Raw genomic sequence first — 19810 nt, forward strand, 5'->3', positions numbered from 1 at the left:
AATAAAAAATAAATTTAAAAAAAGGCAAAAAATCAGTTATCAGTAATGTCAGAAAATAATCATCTACTTCTCTTTTCTCTTACCAAGGAACTTGGAGCCTGTCACACAGCTGTATGTCAGTGTGGATGCCAGCACCAAGGAGAGCCTGAAGAGAATTGATAGACCCCTCTTCAAAGATTTCTGGCAGAGATTCCTGGACAGCTTAAAGGCCTTGTCTGAAAAGGTACCTGGTTATGAATATTTTCTTTTTCCCATACTTTTGCATGTTACCTTCTCAGCCAAAAGTGGAATGGCTACAGGTAGACTGCTGAGTGAGCCCTGGATGTGCTGCGAGCATGTTACCCATCTTATGTACAAAGCATGTAAGAGTTCAGCAAGCTCAATCAGTTTCCTATGAGAGAAGAAATATCATCACTGGGAGAGCAGTATGTGTCAAATAGGATAGTAAACTTTGCTGTGAGTTTAAAAGATGGATGTGAAATAAGCATAAGACATGAATGTAAGGTAGGACTATAAGATAGGAGATGAGGAGGTTATAAGAGAGCAGTTTTCCTAATGAAGCTGATGCTGAAGTCAGGCTGCTGAGGAAAGACTGGAGATTCAGAGACAGCTGGGAGATCAGAAATCCACGTCTTCTGGTTCTCAAAGGTTCCCTTGAAATTGAGGTACATAAAGGAGGTGAAAATGTGTGTGCTGGAGATGAAGGCTCTGGTTGCCCTCCTGCTACATACAGCTCAATGCCTCTGTTACTTCTGGAAGATTCAGTCAAACCAATGGGTTTGAGCACAGTTGTGATGGTATCCCTTCACACTGCCAGCACTTCGGGTCTGTCCAAGAGCCAGCTGGTGCCCTGAAGGCATGGGCTCCCATCTGCTGCTGGCTCACAATTCAGTCCACCATGTTACAGGTTTTAATTGTAAGTAATGAATCACTCATGGTCCCAGCATCATATGAGGTAGTAGAAGTGCTTCATGAACGTGCCTTCCCTCTCCTGGTTGCTGATGCTGTGCTCTGATGGAACAAGCACTTCTCTTTACTGTTTTGGCAGAAGTTTACGTGCTTCCTGCTGAGATGAACTGACAAGAGAGACTGTTTCAGCTGAATTAAATTTTCTACCTTCTGAGCTGACTGTGTTGGGCCATTTTCTGCCAAATAACGTTAGGAGACCTGAAGACTCAATGTAACTGAGTGACACTTCTGCAAAGGCATGTAGGTTTATCAACATGTTTGTAGGTACCAGCTGATCTTGTTGAACCAAGGCCAAATTCTTAGCTGACTGGAATTAGGTATAAACCCAATTAAGCTCTCCTAGTGGAGCAGGCCGTGGAAAAAGCAGAGGGGCTGAAATACCAAGAGCAAAAACATTGAAGACTTTTGGGAAGCTGATTTTGCACATCACTTCTCTCCCACCTCTCCTGACCCTTAGTAGAGATGGTTCATTCCTTGCTATGTGTTGGCAGAGATTTCCTAGGGAAGAACTGAAGGTGAACTTATTGGCAAGTCAGTCCATACAGCTAAAAATACTCTGGTCAAGGTGAAGAGGAGGTAAAAAGCAGCTCAACTACCAGGTGCGTTTTCTCCTAAAAGCAACTGCTCTTGGAAGGGTCCTTGAAGCACTGATAGCACAAGAGCCAATTATTAGTTGCTCCAGTGGACAGTATGCTGTGCTGCCAGCCCCAGCTCGGCATCATCAAACAGAGGCAGCAGCAAGAAGCTGCTGTCTGTAAGCTTGTCCTTCAGTGTTGCTTGTAGCACACAGAAATCATCTCGAGCTGCTTTGAGGCAAAAGCAGCTTCTGAAGAGCACTGCCCTGTGCTAACATGTGTGCTGTTGAGCACCGTGCTGTAGGGCTGTGATGGCTGGAGGGTGCTGAGAGCTGATGCCTTGACTGCTGTTCCCAAGAAGTACAGTTTCTGTTTCTGAGTGGATGGTGAAGTGCATTGTGTTGGGAAAGTGATGCTAATGCATCTGGAAATGAAATACAAGCCCAATACTTTCATATAGCCTGGAAAAAAAAAACAAAACCCCACCCAAACAATAGGTTTGTGCAATGTAATTCTTTCTGGACTGCTGGCATTGCAGCCGATGTAAGTCAGTGCTAATAAGAATCACAGGCTTGATCTGGGAGCATTTGAAGGAACAGAAATGGGCACAGCCCTAGCAGAAGCCATGACTTGCTGTGCTGCTGTGGGGCTGTGCGTGGTGCTGCAGGACCTGCACTCAGATGGCAGTGAATTGTTCCCAGTGTGCTTCCCCAGCACCATGCAGTGTGTTGGTGATGGCTGCTGCAGTGTTTGCACAGCACGTTCAGGAGGAAAAGAAGCAATGCTTTTGTGATGTTTCTTTCTGTAGCAAACAACAAGAAATACCGTCCTTGTTCCCTGCTCTTTGGAGCAAGTTTTTTTTGCCTTTCTGGAGCAATTTTTACTGAGATGGTCTTGTGTTGGCTTTTCTGTGCTGAGAAATGTTTCCCAAGATAGGAATCCGTTAAGCAGCAGCTAGACTCCCAGGAGCTCTGTTAGTTTCTCATCATGCACCTTCTGCCCTCCAGATGAAATTGAGAGGAAAAAGAAGGATGCTCTGCATAATTTAGAGCATGCCCTTTCCAGACACTGTGTTTGAGAGTTTGAGTCGTCCTATGGCAGCTTTGAGTCCATCAGAGCAAGCCTGAGGTGCCGTGGTGTGATGGATGAGCCATTGGATGAGGCGCCAGGGATGTGAATGCTTGTTCTCCTGCAGATCAGAAAGGCGTATTTCGGTGCTGAAAGGCACTTCTTCCAGCCTTTGTTTCTTCGTAACGCTGTATCCAAATGAGGAATAGGTGTTAATTGAGAGCTAGGGCTCAGAAGCTCAAGAGGGAGGAACTGTATTTCCTGTACTCCAGAGTTTTCGCATCAAGCTGATGTTTTTTTTTCCCCCAGAGATGCCATTAACCAAATGCACTGCCTTAGGATGAGAATGAGGAGCTGACATTGTGAGCTCTGATAAATGGACCATAATCCTGCTTCTTTGTTTTTTTCACTTGGTGATCTGTTTCCCTTGCTGTTACCAGAGCAGGTTGGGCAAGGTGTGGAAGCAGTGGTGTGTGTTGCCTATCAATCACAGATGTTATCCCCAGCAGCAGGGCTGGTGATTGAGACAGATGCCCTGCTGCTGGTACACAGAGTGGAGATGCAGCGACCCCAGGTTGCAGAAGCACCTACAGATTTCTACACGAGCACACTGAAAACAACTGGAGAAAAGATGGTGTTGGGCATACCAGCAGAACATGCCCTGCTTGTGGCTCAGCATTACTCTGCAACACGCTTCTAGTTTCCACCTGGCTGAGAAGTAGGGTAACTCCTGAAGGAGAACGTGGATCTTGGTGCTGGGGTCTCTCCTCTTGGCACCTGGATGAGCACTCTTCCAACCTTGACGTGGTGTTACCTCCTCTGTCTGTGTCTTCTTGACTTAATCATGATAAATCCTGTCCTGTCCACTTGGTACAGTGTACCTCAAGTACTTGCTGTGCTGCCAGACACCAAGTGGGCACTGCTGAGCTGCTTTAACTTCCAGAGGATGGGTGCCAATGTTCTCTGAACAAATCGGAACCATGCACGAAGCAAATGGGGAAGGGAAAAAAAAAACACAACCCTTCAGGTTAATAGATGTTATGGCACTGCAGGATGTGATGACGAAGCAGAGCCTTATCCTTCCTGTCCTTCCAGGAGGGTCACAGAAGAACAAAAGAAATGGCTTATTGGCACTTTCTGGAGGTCAGGTACAGGCTTGTCTTTATACATCATACGCTGTTCTTGGCTTAGATCTTGGATAAAACAATGCCATTGCTTTTTTTTCTACTTCAGGAGAATTAAGATTTCATGGAAACGCAGGGTCATGAGTAAGGTGTAGCAGAGCTCTTTCCCTATTAAAAAAGGACCATCAAAAGACAGCTTTGTAGCTCTGCTTCTCCCTGCAGATCACACACCTGGCGGTGCATTGCCCTTCTGTGGATTTTGGTGCCTGTGGCTGCGTGCTCCTTCCCCTGAGGTGGTACAGAAGGCACATCCAGAGACAGGCACGAAATGTAAAGTAGTGCTGTCTTCCAGTTCTGCATGTTGCTGACAAGTCGTTCGTTTTCCAGTTCTGGGTGATGACACCAAGTTGCACGTTAAAATGTTTCATGCTTGCATCTGGTGCTCTTTACTTTGGTTGTCTTTTCCAATACGATCCTTCCTTCAGAGCTGCCCTTGGCTTCTATATGATTACAAGCGTAGCATAAATGCATCGAGTTACATCTTTGTCATGTTGCATGTTGTAGGGCTCGTTGTACAATGCATGGTAGTAATGATTGCTTTATGAGAGGAGTGCATCTGATTTGCATGGAGATCATTTGTGGTTAGTGGGGAGGGGAACTGGTTTGTAGAGCCCAGGGTGTGTGAGCTGGGGGACTTTTTAAAGGAGAAATTAAATGAAAATCTGCAACAGATGTTAGAATCAGTAATCAATTTTACCACTATAAATTTAGAAGAATTTGACTCTTCTGCACAGTAAATGCTCTCCACCAGCTGTGCGCTCATTTTAATGGTTTTGCTAATGAGACTTCTGGTGTAAGCCTTTTCAAGTGAGTGTTATGGAGGTACAATGTTAATATTAAGTTATGGTGTCTGAAATACATCACCTCCTTTCAGCTTAGCTCAGAGCAAGCAGCAGTCTAAATGAGGCTTCAGCGAGATTCTTGGCATCATAGGGAGTGCAATCTTTCTTCTGCTGTCTGCTCCAGTATCTCTTAGTTTGCTTGCAGGCAAGAAGAGGGGAAAATGTTCATAAACACACTCCATCAAAATGATCTGATTTTCCAAGTTGCTTTACTGTGTCTTATAAAGAGAGGATGAGTCTGGTTGAGAAGACAAGGTGCCTCAAGGCTGTGCTGTCCCACTGCTGCAGGGCCCTGTGATGGAATCCCAGAATTGTTAAGGTTGGGAAAGACCTCCAGGGTCACCTGGTCCAATCTCTGACCACGTCCCTCAGTGCCACGTCTCCATGGTGTCTGCACACATTCAGGGATGGTGACCCCACCGTTCTCCTGTGCAGTCTGTCCTTTGTCCCCATCAGCCCTTGGCTGCTCCTTCCTTGCCAGGGAGAACAAGAGCTTCAGAGGGGCTGCAGCTCACCTCTTCTGCTGCTAACCCTCTCACTTAGATGCATTCACACTTCCTAGATCTTTTGCCTTGAGACTCCTCCTAGAGGCTGCAGGAGAGCTGGACACTGGGTTTTGAAGGGATTTTGTTGGAGGTGATGCTCTGTTCTGCAGGGCTTGGCTCTGGGAGCCAGTGCTGTCCTGGCAGCCTCTGTGCCCCTGGGGATGACATCTGACTTCATCCTCTCCTTGTGGCATGGAGCATTGGTGCTCATTTAAAGCAATCTGGGGAGGAGCAGCGTGTGTGTGTGTTTTTGTGCAATCTTAAGAAGGAGAGAACACGTATGAAATTCTGCTCATGGCATCTAGATAGACAAAATAAAGTTATATCTGCAGTTTATTTTAAAGCACTTTTTAATTTCAGCCTATGAAGTTGAAGTAGCTGGGCCAAATGCCACGAGTTGGGGTTGTGTGGAGCACTGGGTAGTGTTTCATTCTACTGAACACGTTGCTGCTGAATTCCTCTTCTGACTGACTGCATGTCAGTGGTTCCAGCGAGAAGTGTTCATTTGGGTCGGTGAATCCACTCATTTGACATTTCAGGAGGGATGAGTTGACAAAGCAACTGCAAGACTGATCTGTTTTCTCATCTCAGGGCGAGTGTAAAATTGATGCAAATGAGAAAATAGGTTCTATGGGAACAGAGCACTGAGCCCCAGCAAGGTGGACCCAACCAGAGGGATGGATTGCTTTGGAGGGCTGGGAAATCCTCTCCAAAGGAGTTAGCTATGGTGGGTCCTCCACTTCTTTTTTTAGGGCAGGATCCTGGCAGGTAGGTGTAACACTTCACTGTCTGTGACCTCCAGACCCACGTGCCCCATCCCTTATTCCATCACTGCTGACATCACCCCTACCAAGCCTGGTTGATTTGCAGGCTGTTCTTGAGAGCCAAGTTCTGTGTTTTCTCCTTGGACAAAAGTGCTGTTAGATTTACCAACGTAAGAAATGCAGAAATTACACCATGTGGAGTCGGAGTCTTCTGAAGCTGCTGTGAGTTGCTGGAGTGCCTTTCAGATAAATTTCTGGGATTTATTGTCTTGTACATACTTAAATACAGAAGGCTGGTAATTAGTAAAAGGTCAAAGCAAATTGGCAAATCAAAGATGATTTATTTATCATTTCTCATGCAGCGAAGGCCTTTGTGATGGGCAAACGTGACTTCCCTCAAGCCTTTCAGTTCAGCCTTTCATACTGCAATAGATGCCATTGCTGTACTGAGCAATTTGGGAGGAGTCTCCCTTTGTTACTATCCCGGAATAGCTCTTGGCTACTCATCAGTCTGGTGGAGGATCTGCTATGAGATGTACTGTAAGGCATCCTGAACTGTTTAGTTCTAAAACCAGAGACCAGGTGAGGAGGGGGTGCTCACAGGGGGTACCTTGTGCCTAAGGCATGCATTTGGGCAGGCATGTGCACTTAGCTGTTCCCCTTATGCTCTGCAGGAATGGGCCGTGCAGCAGATTTGGTGTGACTTTGGATGGCTTCTGCTGCATAAAGTGTTCTGTTTCCTCTGCACCCAGCTCCTGCCAGCTGAGAGGATCCTTCTCTAAGTTCTGCATTTCCATGTGCTGCTTTTGGTGCAGCTATGTGAGGACAGCTGATGTGCAGATGTGACGTAACTGCAGTGCATTCCAGGTGAACTGGGGGCAGCAGGGCAATGCACAGGGGCACACGAGAGCTCTGTGTGATGCCTCGTGCACATGTCCCTGGTGGCAGAGGCTCTGAGGTGCTGCACAGAGCAGCAGTGACAGCCCCTTTGTAAGTAGGAAGGGTTGCAGGCATGGTGGTGAGCACCATGATGCTGGCTGTGAGCCTGGAGCAGCTTCACTGGGTGGTGGAAATGGGTAGGGCTGGGACTGAAGAGTTTGTGTACCACCATCCGCTCTGCAATGGCTATATTCCACAATTTTTCCTGGAGTGATCCTCGTGTCTCTTCTGGCACTACTGTGCCCCAGCACCAGGCAGGAGCACTATCAGCCCCATCTCCTGCTAATAGGAAAGAGTGCTAATGGAACAGACAGCTGACATGCTGAGGGCCTGCTTACCTTTGCATTACATTCATTACTTTAGGCTGTAGACCCCCGAGTTAAGGCTGTACAAGATTTCTTTCTTGCCAAGAATGTTTCCTCAGTAAGAGCAGTTCTACTTCAGGCTCCTCATTTGTGTTATTTGTTCAGTGGAGTGGGCAGAATCTTCAGCAAATTGTGGCGGGGCTTTCACTTTTATTTTTAGTGTATTTGGCCAAACTCTCCCCCAAAAATGTAATCCTTTGCTTCACGGAGAGCGGGAGTGGTTTTAATGGGATCCTGGCTGTTTTATGGCAGACGAATCTCTGCTCTCATCGCTCCTGCAAGTCGCATTGCTGGTTTGTTGTTTTGAGCTAGCCAATGTCCATGTCATGAATTCTCTCTTCACTTTCCAGCCACGATGTCCTCTAGTTTTCATTATCCTGTGTCTGCCAACTTAAACCATTGTTGTGATGGGATCTGTTAGAATGCAGTTTGTTCTCCTTGCCCACATCCCCCATTGCTGAGCGTAAAGCACTGATTTTGAGGACTGCTCTATTGGAGCCCTGCAAAATGTCAGGGGATGTTGTTTTCCTGGCTGAGATTTCACACCACAGAGGTCCATAATGAAGCATCTGAGTATCTGTCTGGGTGTATAAATAACTGCTGGCGTGGCTTAAAAGTATGGAGCACCTGGCAGCTGCCATGGGGAGATTGGGTTCCACCATAGGATCCCTGTGCTGGTGAATGTTCAGTACCTTCTTTAGCCAGCAGCATTTGGCTGAAGTTGACCTCTTTTTAAACTGCTCTTCTCCCTCACTTACTTTATGCAGATCAGTGCCATTCGGGTTTTTTCCTTAAGTTCTCTCTGTTAAGATATTGTGCACGTTGCTGTTCAAAGCCAGTTTCTTGTCTCTTCTCCTTCCTCCTTGCCTGTAGTCTATTTTAGTATCACCCTTCCCTCAACCCCCAGCACTGCAGCTGTGTTTGGGGGCTGGGACCATCCTGCACAGAGCAGCACCGAGCTTTGCTCTGTTCTAATGCTGATCTGAAATTACATTGTGCTGCATTTTTTCTTGGGTATAAATCTTACGTAGCTCCTTGAGACTGCGCTAGATAGAATAAAAAGCAATAATTAATTGCAGCAATATTGTCAGTGGTGATTTACAAGGGTAAGTGTATTAAAAGATGGATAAGGGGCAGTCATGGTTCTGATTTACTCTGAAACATTCTCAGGTCTCAGAACAAAGCTGTTACTATGCATGGCTTTATTTGTAGAGATTTTAAACTAAAACTGGGAAATTACTACCGAGGTATGAAGCAATAAAGTAGATTACAGGCAATAGATGGCAAGTACAGGAAGAATAACATGGAGAGCAGCATGACTTAGGATGCTCCTTCAGAAAGGTGAGAGGGAAATGCGTATTGCTGACAGGAGCTTTTTGAGCTTTTATTTTCAGGGCTGTAGAACAGTAAGAAATACGTGGTGTCTGTTAGATACAGCATTTCAGAGCAGTTTCCATACAGCTGTCGTGTTGGGGAAGTTGGGGCAAGGAGATGCAGGGCAGCAGTGCTGGGCCCAGGTGGGTGCTGCTGTGGAGCACTCCTTTTTTTTTTTGAGCAGCAGAGTTGAATTCTGAGCTTTGCTCTGGTTTTACAGCAGAGTAGCTCATGCACTAATTATCCCATGGTAAAATGCACCTTTTTTAGCGATGAAGACAAAGCCTCGGCTTGCTTTAAGCTGCTGTATTAATAGCAAATGCTCAACAATGTATGTCTTAGTAGATACCTACGCAGCACAAACTATTCAACTTTTTCACTTTAATGATGGTATTAGCCTGAAGAAAGGAAGCTGAAAACTTCTGTGCTCTGAGCTGAGTTAATCTTTGAAGGAAAAAAAACCCTCTGCTGTGCAAATCTGCCCGGCACAAGGCTCACAGGTGCCTGCATGTGACTTCAGGAGGATGCCTCTCATTGCAGTGCTCAGGGCTGGGTGCTGTGATGGATGAGCCCGAGCGAAGGGGCGAGCCCTTCATTTAAGGGGAGGGTCCTGGTTGTCAAAAACGCAATAGATTAATCTGCCATCGTTGCAAGGGTACTGAGTTTCTTCCTGCTGATGCTCTCCCAGAGCGTGGTGGGCCAGGAGAGGCAGAATGTGCCTCGTAGGCTCTCAGAACCTGCAGTGTCTCCAGGCTGGACTGGAAGGCTTTGGAGAGCTGTGGAAGCTGGGGTGTGCTGCCATTTCACCCTTCCCTTTGCTGCGTTTTGGATCTTTCATCCTTCATGGGTTTTATGCATAAAGATGCGTGTTGCTGAATATGGTGAAGAGATGCTTGGCTGCAGGGATTTTTTTTTTTTTTTTCCCCCTGATCACATCCCTGCGACAAGTAATTTCCAAGTGTGAAAATTGCTTTGATATCTTTATTCAGGACATGCTTGCCTAGCAAGGCGTTGCATAACCTGAGCACAGGAGGCAAAGCAAGTGGCTGTGGGACGGATGGTCCCACTGTGGGGTGGCACGTGCTGTTAGCTGTTGGGCTGTTTGCTGCTCCTTGCCAGCTGGGAAGCTCTGAAGACGTGGTGGGAAGTCAGCTTGCAAGTTGAGACTTCAATTGGAGGACATAAAAATATTAATGAAACTGAAGCTGGCTTTTGAAGTGGCTTTCTCTTTATCTTCTGACATCTGCTAAGGATCTGTGAAGCTGGGTGAGGGAAAGAGCAGTTTTTGCTTGGAGTCTGCACCACGATTTCTTTTTCCCCTAAGACTGCTTTTTGCAGTTAGGAAAAGCAGTGTTCCTATTAACAATATTGGCTTTGCTGCTTGTGTGTCTTTAGCTGCAAAATATGGATTTATTCTGATGGGTGTTTGAATGTAAAGTCTGGAGTCTATTGCTAGAAATTCATCTGTATCAAAGGGAGGTCTCTGGGTGTTCTGGATGTCTGGCTGTAAACTAGGGATTCTAAGCCAAAATTGGGGTTTTGTATTAACTTCCAAACAGAAGGAGAGTGTTGAGCTGTGCCATTAAAAGAGCATGTTCAGGTGGCCATGAGCTAAGGTAAGGGTCTTGCTGAATCATCAGATCACTGAGGTTGGGAAGGACCCCAACCCACCCCACCATGTCCCTCAGTGCCACATCCCCCCCAGCTCTGGAACCACCAGCTCCCTGGAAACCCATGTTGTAAGAATTGCATGATTCCACTGCACCACTGGTGCTTGCCCACACCTCCTGCAGTCCCATAGGGTCAAATCCTGCTGCTGCCACCTCCCTGCCCAGCACACGAAGTATCCATCTCTGCAGCATGCTCACCTCTCCCTCTCCCCCCAGGCCTGGATCTCAGGTGGTTTATGAAGAATAATGTTACTAGATCTGTGAGAAAATGAATGTTGAAAAGGGAATTAAAAAGAAATGATTTGCGGGGGGAAAAAAAAGCCCATATTTCTCTTGGTTATTGAAGCAAGAAGGGAGCACTTTGTCAAGCTGACATGCAAAACCTTTATTAACATATTCTGGGACAGTGGAGGCCAGGAGTGGCATCACCTTGTGGGCTCTGCCTGAGCTGTGCTGGGTGGTTTGGCTTTGAGATTTGGCCAGAGGGAAAATCTGTGCATACAGACAATGCTTTTAAGACTAGGAACATTTTTAGATTGGTTTCAAAGGAAAAGGGAACCGCCTCAAGTCTCAGTGGCTTCCACTGAGTCTTGACTGCCCTGGGCAGGATGGAGAAAAGAGCCACATCAGTCTGCTGGCCCCAGTGCTGCTTTGAGTCCAGGCAACAGGTGCTACAGGGACCAGGGCATGAAACAAAAGATTTTGGACTTCAGAACCAGTTAAAGAACTGGTTTGTTACGGTAAGTATCCTTCCCCCATAACTCTGTTCATTTATTTGTTCCTTCTGCTGCGTTTTGGTATTCAAGGGATGCAGTGCTTTGTAGGACAGTTTGGGAAGAAGGTACTAAGAGCTGCCTGCAGGGCAAATCCTGCTTTTCATCAGGTTAGTTCTTCATTCCTGTCCGAGGTGTTCATTATGGCACAGAAAGCCAAGCTGGTCCTTTTTGGACCTTTTTATATAAGCATGGCCATTGCTACATCATCTTGGAATGCACTGAGAAGTAGTGGTACCTCTGCTCGGTGTGCTGCTGTGTGTCCTCCAAAGAGTGGGGAAAGTGAAAGATGTGGGGAGGAGCAGCCAGTCATACCAAGGGTGTGCTCGATGTTTTCCTTGTTTGAAGGTATTTCTTGGTCAGTAGTCTCTGCTAAGGTGCCTTTGATGGACCAACCACTACATATAGTCCAACACTGCTGTATTTTAGAGAATTCTGCTGTGATAATCATAGCGGAGGTCTGGGAAGGTGAAGGCTATTTGTGTATAATTGCTGAGTCTTTCCTTTATTTGGAGCCCCAAGTCCTTCTCCAAGGGCTCCTTCAAGGAGTTCTTGCAGTCTGTACTCATACCTGGCATTGCCTGACCCAAGGGCAGCACTGTGTGCTTGGCTTTGTTGAGCCTCTTCTGCTTCACGTGGACCTGGGCAGACTTGAAAAGTGGGCCCCCTGGATGGCATCCCCTCCTTGCTTCCTTCCAGGCTGGGCAGTAAATGTCCCGTGGCCTTGCTGTGCTCCTTGTAGAGACAGAGGAGGAGATCCTGCACAGCAGAGCCCAGTAACTTGCCTTGCAGGGGGACTGCAGCTTCATTAGGTTCCTAACTGCAAAAATAATAATCCCTTAATAGCCTGTTACTTGGGTGTTCCCTTTCACAGATCAGCTTTTTGTAGAGCACGCTCTTCAGCACGATCTCCACCAGGAAAAGGCTGAAAATTGCTGATGGATGCTCCCAATTTGCACAGCTGGATTAATGTAATGGCTCAGAGCAGCAGGATGCTGCTGCTGTGATGCACTCCCAGATTTTATTGTATTACCTTCTGCAAGTTAATTCTGACTTCCCCAACCCTGAATAGCTTTGCTTTAGCACACCTGGCTGCTCCTTTCCCTGTGCTCCTGGTTCTTTATTAAGGTCTGAACTGCTGGTTATCTGCTTTCCCCTTGACTGCAGCCTGCAGGAAGGTCAGTGGGGCTCCTGCTGTACTGAGGCTGCTCAGACACACTGTGTGCTTCCCATTGCCACCCCAGAGCCTTTTGTTGTGCAGCCCGTGCCTGACCAAAGGGAGCATTCTCTGAAGCACTGAATTGTTCCCTGGGAAGGAGCTGCCTTTGGTCCTCCCCCTAGAAGAGACTTTGGAGGAACCTGTTGTTACACTGTCCAGGCAATGATGCAATTTGCTGTCCTTCAGCTTGTGCCCATCGTCCCTTTCCCTTGCTCTTGGAAGGCTCCTCTTGCACCAGGTATTTCTTTGCAAGCACATCTTGTTTCCTCTTCCATCCCTTTTCCTTTGCCACCCCCTGCCCTGCTCCAGCGCTTGGCCATCCATGTGTTGGGCTCCTTAGCTTTCTCCATCCATGTTCCCAAGGTTTGTTGCTATATTAATTTTCTTTTGCACACGTGTTACTTTAAAGTGAATCAGAGTTGTTTTTCCTGGAAACGTGGGGCAGAAAACATCACAGTTTGTTTTTATATCCTGGTGTTTTAGATCATTAAATTCTCAGGGTTTAAGCTCTTACGTCTTGATTTTAGTGCTTAGGAGAACCTCCTGGGGCCCTATTGTACAACCAAATACAAATAATCTATTAATAAAACAGCACTGTGTGTTTGTAAGGATTACTTTGCAGCATTGGCCCCTCAGTCCCTCTGATCTGGCATTTCTGCCAGTATGAAAAGGGCATTAAACTATTAGAGAGTATCTAGAGGAGAGCTATGGAGGTGGGGAAGGGTCTGGGGGACCGTGACCCTGAGTTGCTGGAGCTCAAGGACTGCTTGGACAATGCTCTCAGACATAAGATTTGTGTTTTGGGTGGTGGTGTTGAGACCAGGGGTTGGATTCAATGGTCTTTGTGTGTCCATCCAACTTGGGATATTATTCTTTAATTCTGTGGTTCTTTGCCTTTCTCTATGCCAGAAGGTCCCGCTGACAGCCTTAAGTGCAGGATTGCCTGATAGGAACCAAGTGCATTTGTTTCTTTTTTAACAACCGTGTTTGTTAATCTGCAAGCTGATTTCATGCACGCTTGAGTAAAAAAGCCTTGTGGTTATTTATTTTTAAAACGCATTGCTTCTGTTCTGTTCTGACAGGGAATGTGAGCAGCTCACTCCTGAGCCACAGGCAGTGCCCCAGGGGGGTCACCTACAGGCTGTGGGTGCTGTTGGCACGTTGGGGTGACAGTCTCATTAATCTGCTGGAGCTGCCCGTAGGTATATTCATAATATTCTTTCTGCTTAATTCCAGCCCTTGAGACCAGTTTCTGCCTGGGCCTGTCTCCAGCATCCCATTACCTGTATGTTGTCTTCACATTCACCCAGTAACGAGTGCCAGCTACACCGAGATCAAGCAGATTTGTAACACTTTGCCCCACCTCCCACCAAAGATTGCCCGTGTTTCTTTGCTCCCTGTGATGAGGGCTTTCTGTTGTCCTGTTATTTCTGCCAGCAGTGATGCAGCACAGTCACACTCACTCCTCTTCTACTTTAGCAGGATCTGCCCCAGTTGCTTCTTGTCAAGTTTCTCTTTCCATACCCAACTCAGACATCTGAGAATCTGCTCTTAACGTCAGCCCCAAATAGAATCACTAAGGTTGGAAAAGTCCTCTGAGATCCCCAAGGCCAACCCCAGCCTACCCCACCATGCCCATAACCACATCCCTCAGTGCCACATCTCCATGGCTTTGGAACACCTCCAGGGATGGTGACCATCACCTGGGCAGCTGTGCCACCGCAGCACCACTTCTTCAGAGAATAAATTATTCTTAATATCCAACCTGATCATCTGGCACAACCTGAGGCCTCGTGTCCTATTGGTAACCTACTACTGAAACCAGCTGGCAGACGATGCGTTGCGTTGGACTGCAGTGGGATGCAATCCTTGGGGCTGGCCCTGTTGGCTGGGTCTGTCAGTGGGCTCTGAAGGCTGCTGCTGGAGTGGGACTCTGTTTATTGCTGCCTGCCTTTGTTTACCAGTGAGAGCTGACCTTTGGGGAGACATTTCTCGACTAATTGGGTGCCTAATCATATCAGGCGATTGATGGGCCTGCACGTATCAGTTGTTCTCCTGTTAAATATTTTCCCTCTGGTTTCTTCTTTCCTTGTTAGATGCTAAATGATGCATTTATTTTTGCAGCCTCTCATTTCTCGGTATGTTTTTATAAGCTACGTGTAAAGCAGAGGCTATGCGTTTCAATTCACGTAATTGACCTTCAGTAATCATTCTCTCAGTAGTTCTTTAATTAAAGCTACTCTTCCATAGACTTACATTAAAGACACTGCATTACAAAATTATTTTTCTCAAAACACCATTGGATCCTTTCAGAAATCTTTGTTTGTCTCCTGGTGCTTGAGGACGTTGGGCTGTGGGCATTGGGTGCATTGGGAGCTCCCTGTGCCCAACAGCCAAAGGATTTGTCCCTTGCTGTTCTCAGGTTGCTCACAGACCAGGGGCATGATGAGAAGTAGAACAGGGCTGGATTTGAGGCAGGAAGTGGGAAATGTGCTCTTGATTTGGGGAGGGGTGTTGGGGTATGTTTTTAACAGAGCCTTGAGCTCAGTGCCTGGGATTTGCTCCTGGCAAGTGGGATGCTGCAAGCAAGTACAGGGCTGAGGTTTTGTGATGAGAAGCTGTTTGATAGCGGGTGTCCTTATGGTCTCATTATTCTCTGTTGGGGAAAAAAAAAATGGAATAAGCTGAATAGTGTGCATGCTTACCCCAGCTGGTTGTTGGCTTGGGGCAACCTTGTGTAACAGGCACCTTACAGGCAATAGGTAAGGGAGAATCTTAATTCAAGCAATGGATGCATGGGATCATAAAAGGGCTTGGGTTGGAAGGGGCCCCAAAGATCATAAAATTCCAGTCCCCTGCCAAAGGCAGGGCCACCAACCTCCAGATCTCATTCTAGATCAGGTTGTCCAGGGCCCATCCAACCTGGTCTTGAACATCACCAGGGATGGAGCATCCACAACCTCTCTGGGCAGCTGTTCCAGCACCTCACCACTCTGTGAAGAACTTCATCCTGGCACCTGAGTCTCCTAATTCGATCTCTTAATTGAAGGAATCTCTTAAATTCAAGGAATAACTCGAAGGAAAAGTTCTCAGGGTGCTGTCTGGAGCTGTGCATGGGGATAAACCTGCTGGCAGTCTGAGGATGCACTGGTGTGGTAAGCAGTGGTGGTGCCCAGCTGGCTCTGCACGGGGATGGTGCTGCTCCCAGAGCCACCAGCACTGTTCATGCTGTTTTTGTTCCTGGTGCTGTGCTCTGCACTTTTTTTGACAGCAAATCATAAGCACAGGGCATTGCCAGTGTTCCTGGTTGGGATTTTCAATGGTCACATTGTGCTTCTGATAAAATTCTGCATGACCAACCACAGGAGGGTCTTTTCTCTGCCTGTTGTACCTCATGTGCTGGAGGAGTTATCAGGCAATGCTCTCAGTGTTCTCAGCAGTGACCAAGCCAGGCGATCCAGCTGGAGGAGAGAAAACAGCTGCAGAGCAGCTCATGGGAAGATTTTATGCCTGCGGAAGCAAATCAAAGAGAAACCTCCTGGTTATTTTCCCATTAAGCAAAAGCTCCCGTGGAAATGGAGTGCCTGGGTTTTATAAAGAGAAGATGAGGCTCTGCAGAGCAGAAGGTGCTTGGCTCACAGCTGCCTCCTTCAGACAACAAGTCAGGCGGCTCCGGGTCTGGGTCTGCTCTGTTTTACCCTCTGCCTTCTTGGAATAAACAAATGGGTTCTTTTTTCCTCTTAGAAGCAGTGTGGGAGATGGGATCATCATCCCCGTGTCAGTGTTGCTGATGTAATTTCCTTTTTTATTTTTTATTTTTCCAGCAACAGCGCACGGTCTATAGGCTGACATTGGTGAAAGCTTGGAATGTGGATGAGCTCAAAGCCTACGCTGACCTGGTGTCCCTCGGAAAACCAGACTTCATCGAGGTCAAGGTGAGCTGCACGGAGCTGTTTTTGCCATCAGTATTGTTTCCCTTTCTCCTCCATGTTTTCCCACACACAGAGTCAGCGTTACATGATGAAACAGTTCTTCTCTGAGGTGCAGGGAGCTTATCTCTTGCTTTTAACATGAGGCAGACGGGTTTCTAAGATGTTATGTGTGCGTTTGGTGTAGTCCTTAGTGTTCTGCACTGCCAGCCTTGTAGCAGCGGGCATCAATTTCTGCCCAACAGAACCATAACCCTGGGTCTTTTTTGTATTCCTCATGAAAGCAGAGAGAGATAAATAGTTTTAGACTTGCTTCTTTTATATCAACCGGCATTATAAGCAAAATACTCCAGGACAAGCTGATAGTTTGTGGTATTATTCTTCCCATCCTGGTCTCAAATTCTGCTGGGGGGTAAGGTGATAATGTCTGCCTGGTTGACGTGGAATTGATCAGGCTGTGTGAAACAGGAAGAAATACTGCCCTGGGGCCTGGAGGAGTTGCTAACAGCAGCACACGAGATACAGGAGGGCAGGAGGTGTTTTATCTTGGGATTAATCAATTTAGTATATAGAGAACATAAAAAAGACAAATCACAATGCATTGTGCAAAGAATCATTATCAGTGTTTCCTTCCAGCAGCTCCCCTGCAGACCTGCACATCTACCTTGCTCTGCCTCTGTGCAGCTCCGTTCCTTCCGTCCTTTTTTCTCTTTCCTTTTTCTCTTCCTCTCTTTTTTTTTGAAACCTTTATTTACTGCTGCTTTCAAGAAGTATCTGGAGTTTGCAGCAACTTCCTTATGAAACAAAACCCAAAGCTTTTTGATCTTATCGGGATGGAGTGTTCTTTTTGAGCGTGCTGCTGAAGTTGATGGCTTAATACAGAGTAAGATGTTGAGTGCACTTTGGGACAAAAAACGCAGCTTTATGATGCCTATCAGATGGTTTATGCTCCTTAAATAAAACCCGTGTCTGCTCCCTGTCTCACTGCAGCAAGGAGGGCAGAGAGGAGGGGAGGCTGCGAATGTGTTGCTTCCATTCTCTGTCGTGCGTAGAGACTTTAATTAGTCAAATGAAACAGGTGTAAGTTAATCAGTGTTGGAGTGCAGGTTCCTCCAAGCGTTCTCCAGGGCAAACATCTGCCTGCAGGGCTGCAGTTCCCTCTGCCTGACAGCAGTGGGGAGATCAGCATTCTCTGCAAGCCTTTCCTAACAGAACCACACCAGGACTGTAGGAAGTAGGTGAAGAAGAAGCCCCTCGAGGTGGTCGGAGGTGTTGCCCTGCTTGGATCTAAATGGAGGCTCTGTCAGTGCTGCAGGACCAGCCTCTCCCAGCCCTGGGTCTGGCAGGATGCTGACCTTGGCCAGCTCATGCTTTGTCCTCCTGTGTGATCCTCGTGCCTCAGTTTCTTCCTCCTCACCTGGCCAGGTGTTGTGCCGTGGCCATGGAAGCCCTCTCTGCAGGTGGCACGATGAGAGTCTCGTGACTTGAAATCCCAACAGCTCAGCGACACGCAGAACTCAGGGTAAAGCCTTTCCAAAGGATGCTGCACACATTTCCCTTGTTGCTGCTAACCTCTGTGCTTAGGCTGGGGGTGGTGGGGAGGGAGCCTGCATTCCCTCTCCCAACTTTTGGTGGAAAATTATCCTTTGAAAACATCAGGGATGTTTTTGGTGGCTTTCTGGCCATCAATTCACTTGATGCTGGGTTGTGTTTAAACACAGCTGATACTGATACCACTCCCAGGCTTGTGTATGGGATGCTGTCATGCAGCAGCCAATTGTGGATGAATCTGAATGGTGTGGTTAGGACCTGTTCTGTTTCTTCACCACCACAGCAGTGAGATAGGTGAAAAAGGCAAAGCCCAGGTCCTGCTTGAAGCAAATAAACAACAAACACTACAAGATCCTGTGAAGCCTCTGCCAGAAGACGAGGCTCATCTCTGTGGGATTTCCTGGTTAAATACTTGAGATAAATGACGTTCATTTAAAATGAATGTAGCTAATCCCCTGTTGCTCCAGAGAGGCTCATGAGGTGGAGTGGGTAGAGATTTAGATTCTTGCAGGGCTTAATACTTGTTCTCATTTACATGAGTATCTTACAGCAGTGGAACTCTGCGGGACCCTATTCTCTCACTTAAGCTAATAGAAGTTAGCAGTGATTCCTTGGGTGTGCAGAACCCAAGGAAAGGAAGAATCTGTTGTGATTATTAAATACACGTCGATTTTATTTAGTGCTTTAGTCTGTTTTAGTGCCATGCCATTGCTATTGCAGTTAAGCAAGGTTTATGGTTGTATGTAGGAGCCAGAGTGTGCAGCTCATCTTTTCACAATAGCAAGCATCACAGAACGCTCTTTTTGTCCTAAAAGCCAGTGGCTTTGGTTAACACACAGTGTGTTACCACCTGCATTCTTAAACCAAAGCAGAAGAAATATTCAGAAGGGAAATGCAAGAGCCTGCCTGGTTTGTCCTCTGTTCAAGGACTGCTTGTACTGCGGTGCTCAGGCAGGGCAGAGGGGGTTTGTGGCACCACACAGAATTTCTTCAGTCTTCTTTCCCTCAGCATTCAGCTGCCTGAAAGCACCTGTGGCTGCTCACGTCCTGCAGGGCTGGGGTGGAGGCTCTGGGCTGCAGCTCCAACTCTTGGCATCTGAGGCTTTGCTGTGAAATTCAGTAAATGCCTGAGAGGAAGGACCAGAGGGACAGCTCTCTCCCAGCCTGCTCACTCTTGTCATCTTAAACAGTAAAGATGACTTAAGTGCTTAAAATAATGAGGAAAGTGAGCTCTGCTTTAATGTGTTTTTAATTACATGCGCCGGTAGGCGATTGCCTCACCTGTCAAGGAGCTTTTCAGAGCCTTGGTGCCATTCCAGACTGTTTAGATGAAGAGAAGTCAAACTTAAGAATCACCTGTCCTCATGCTTGCTATAAAACGAGTCCAAGCTATGTATTATATCTTGGAGAAAAAACAATCATGCATGGCATTCTCCCCAAGCTGCAAGCTATAGGTCTGCAAGTATCCCTGCACTGCATTTGGGGCAGGGATACGGGGCTGCTTTGGATAGGTGCTGAGCAGCCTCTGGTGCTTTAATTATTAACAGCTGGGTGAGAGAGGCAGGCAGCCAGCTTGCTGTTTCTGCTGGTTCAGCTAGAAGTTGCTAACAGACGTGTGTGAGGAGTTTGGCTTGGCAGCAGTGTGCTTTTCGTGCCTGGAGCACCTAGCAAGGCCTGATAACAAGCTTCATTGCTAACACAGGTGAGTGATTAAATCTCAAGTGTGGAAGTGAAGTTGCCACGTTGTTCCATTGAAAAAGCCAGCCTGCATTTTATTAGAAAGGCTTTATTGAAATTGAGGAGGAAGTTTTGGAGCCCAGGTGCGAAGACAAGCGTGGTGCAAATCCAAGCTTCAGTAGGTGGCTCTCATGCTTAAATAAAAGTTAGCAGCCAAAGTAAATAGGAAGCAGAATGCGTGGTGAGAGCTTGTGAGGAAAGTTTTCATCCAGCATTTCAGAGCTCAGCTTCTACACAGCACTGCTTGGGCCTGAAGGAAGTCAGTGCAGATCTATGGGCTGCTGGGACGTGCAGTGTGTCTGGAGG

The 19810-nt window shown here is 47.0% G+C and overlaps 1 protein-coding gene across 1 annotated transcript in view; it reads left to right on the forward strand.

Annotated features, from left to right (window-relative positions):
- The first annotated feature begins 91 nt into the window (after positions 1–91).
- The window catches only part of LOC104913893 (S-adenosyl-L-methionine-dependent tRNA 4-demethylwyosine synthase TYW1-like), a 32511-nt gene continuing 12792 nt past the window's right edge, over positions 92–19810 (forward strand). The window contains exons 1-2 of the mRNA XM_031556422.1: positions 92–223; positions 16112–16222. The gene's annotated coding sequence lies outside the window, so the exon portion shown is untranslated. The remainder of the gene's footprint in view (positions 224–16111; positions 16223–19810) is intronic.

This window comes from Meleagris gallopavo, chromosome 21 (assembly GCF_000146605.3).
Source record: "Meleagris gallopavo isolate NT-WF06-2002-E0010 breed Aviagen turkey brand Nicholas breeding stock chromosome 21, Turkey_5.1, whole genome shotgun sequence".
Taxonomy (NCBI): Eukaryota; Metazoa; Chordata; class Aves; order Galliformes; family Phasianidae; genus Meleagris; species Meleagris gallopavo.